The following is a 3,408-nucleotide window of genomic DNA, read 5'->3' on the forward strand; positions in this document are numbered from 1 at the left end:
AGGGTATACCCATCTTTTTGCATGTAAATTGATTGGTCTACAAAACCCCATGTCGTCGGGTATCCGTGGGTACTTGTACGTCAATTCCTCACAAATTACCTACGGACTACCTTCTGCGTACCTTCGGAGTTCCTACAGATTGGGGTTTCGGTGTCTTGTAACCGTTATAATTTGGTTCTCAATATTGTTTGTGGGTTATACAAACCATATATAAGGTTGTATGACACCAGACATGATCTAAACATTGTAAACCAATCTGTCAATAATCCACCGTCAACCGAATCCGTAAGAATACATTACATTAAATGCCATATATCATAAGATTTTGTGTTATTAACATTTTTACGTATTGAGCGTTTAACACTTTCATCATAATTTTTTAACTATTTATATGATCTTATCTACTTGTAAGTGGGTAATCAATCATTCGGTTTGTGTAAAATTGATGTTAAAATAATTGAAACCGCAAACTGTGGGGAATCCGTCGGGAATTACCGACCGATTACCTACAGTTTAAAAATATCCACGTATCCCCTACGAATCGCCGACGGATTATGTTTTATTGATTTTAAAAGACATACAAATTAAATAAGTGATTATAAAAGGGGATATCATAAAAATGGTTTTTAAAGACGACCATATTAAATTAGTGATTATAAATGGGATTTCATAAAATTGATTTTAAAATAACTATTTTTTAAATAAGTGATTATAAAATGAGATTGCATAAAAATATAGAAAGTAGTTCAAGTTTATTTCATCTACTCTGAATCTGAAGAAAAAATTAATACAATACAAGTATTTTGATCTACTCTGAATCTGAAGAAGGATCAGAAGAACATGAATCTGAATCGTTGCCATACTCTCCAATCTCGGCCTCTGATTCCGAGTGCACAACATCATCTTCTCCAAAACGGGTTAAATCAACAACAAGTTCAACAGCTGCTAAATCCTCAGTAGGATATAGATGGCTGCTAGAGTTTGGTTGCAATGGCTCAGAAACTCCTTCTACTCGCCCTCTTGGATTGATTGACGTTACAGTGATCCAAGGATCATCTCTCTGCCTAACCCGTGGATAACGGATATAGCAAACCTGAAAAAACGAAGCATAATAACTCAGTATATATATAGATTTATATTTTAATATTATTACTCATGAAACCAAATTGAATTCAAAGACGACAAACCTGATCAGCTTGTGAAGCAAGAATGAATGGATCGTAATACTGTAATTTCCGTTGCAAATGTACTGATCTAACACCAAATGATTTTCCCAATACGGCAAATCCCAAAAAATACTCTTCTTATGCCAGTTGTGATATTCTCCAACACCGCCGACTGGGTAATGTCCGTTTCCACCTAACTCTGGCGTGCTCTCAACACCGAAATCTCTTAACTGTTCTACTATATAAGTCCCACTAACTTCAGGAGGTGGACAGTCAAATACCTTCTTATTCTTCGTAAATAATGTCGTACTCTTACGATATGGATGATCATGTGGTAGAAATCGCCTGTGACAGTCAAACCAGCACGTCTTTCGTCCGTGTTTTAGTTGGAAAGTATCTGTGTTGTCTTGGCAGTATGGACAAGAGAGCCTCCCATGAGTCGTCCATCCAGATAACATACCATATGCTGAAAAATCACTTATTGTCCACATAAGGACTGCTCGCATCTGAAAGTTTTCTTTGCACGAAACATCGTATGTACGAGCACCATGCTCCCATAGTAATTTCAGCTCATATATCAATGGTTGAAGAAACACATCAAGTGATCTCTTAGGATGCTCTGGACCGGGGACAAGAATGGAGAGGAACAAAAACTCTCGCCGCATGCACAAATTTGGCGGTAAGTTGTAAGGTGTCAGAATGACTGGTCATATAGAATATTGTCTTCCATGCTTTCCGAAAGGGCTGAAACCATCTGTAGATAATCCAATGTAGACATTTCTTCTCTCATACGCAAATTCAGGATATGTTGATTGGAAATGCTTCCAAGCTTTTGCATCTGGAGGGTGTGTAATCTGACCATCTGTAGAATGCTCTGCATGCCATCTCATTGCTCCTTCTGTGCGTTCAGACTGGTATAGCCTCTTCAATCTTTCTGTCAGCGGAAAATACCACATTCGTTTATATGGAACCGTAACTCTTCCGCTTGTCTCCTGGAACCGAGGTTTTTGACAAAATTTACACTTTTTCCGGTTCTCATCCTCTCTCCAGTAAATCATGCAGTTATCGATGCACACATCTATCACCTGATACGGTAAACCAAGCCCAGCAACCAATTTCTGAACCTCATAGTATGAACCGGATGCAAGATTATCTTCATGTAGAACATCGCGCACAAAATCAGCAATCGCATCCACACATTCTTCAGCCAAATTATAGTCTGTTTTTAGCGTCATCAATCTACTTGCAGATGATAAAGGTGAACGACCATCTCTACACCCTTTGTATAATGGCTGTTTCGCTGCATCTAGCATTTCAAAAAATCTCATATCTTCTAAATTGGGTACTTCTCGTCTATCTTCATCCTCTTCTTGAGAAGGAAAATTTTCTCTATATGCATCATTTACCATCTGCATAGTACCTACACCAAAATCTACATCCGTGCTAGGTTCATCTACCCTATCCACAGTCTGAGGTTCGCTAGTACTAGCATAATCTAATATTTGTTCACCATGAAGATACCATCTCTTGTAACCCGACATAAACCCTTTTAAATATAGATGCCTCCAGATATCCATCTTCTTAATTTTTTTATTATTTTTACAAATAGAACATGGACATATCAACTTACCGTTTGGTGCTTCCGGTAGTCGTTCCAGTAACGCCATGAATTCTTGAACACCACGTGAATATTCTTCCGTAAGTAAATTTGTATTTGGATCCATATGAGGTTGATCCATCCAAGAACGAAAATAATTGTAAGAATCCATGATTTTTTTTGCTGTGATTTAAGTTGTGAATGAATGAATGAGGGAAAGACGTTATTTATAGAAAAAAGTTGAGAGATTACCGACGGATATTTGGGTCGAGAATCCGTAGGGAATTTTTAATTATCAAACGGTCATAAAACGGCTAAATTATCCGTCGAGAATCTGTCGGTATTTACCGACGGATTACTAACAAACTTGATATTCCTACGGAGTGCGTAGGTAAACGGTCGGAGATCTCAACGGTCACTTAACAGATAGATTTATTCCTCGGGAATATGTCGGTAAGTTACCGACGAGCTTATTATTGTCAGAAATCCCTCGATATTTTCTGACGAATTTTGGGTCGTCGAGTTTTGGTCTGGAAATATCAACGACATCCCGACGAGTTCTCGGGAAATGTATTCCGACCAATATCTGTCGGTTTTCTCTCAGTAAATACCGACCGATTTTTTTCCGTGGGGAATTCTGTCGGG

Source organism: Brassica napus, chromosome C2 (assembly GCF_020379485.1).
Source record: "Brassica napus cultivar Da-Ae chromosome C2, Da-Ae, whole genome shotgun sequence".
NCBI lineage: Eukaryota > Viridiplantae > Streptophyta > Magnoliopsida > Brassicales > Brassicaceae > Brassica > Brassica napus.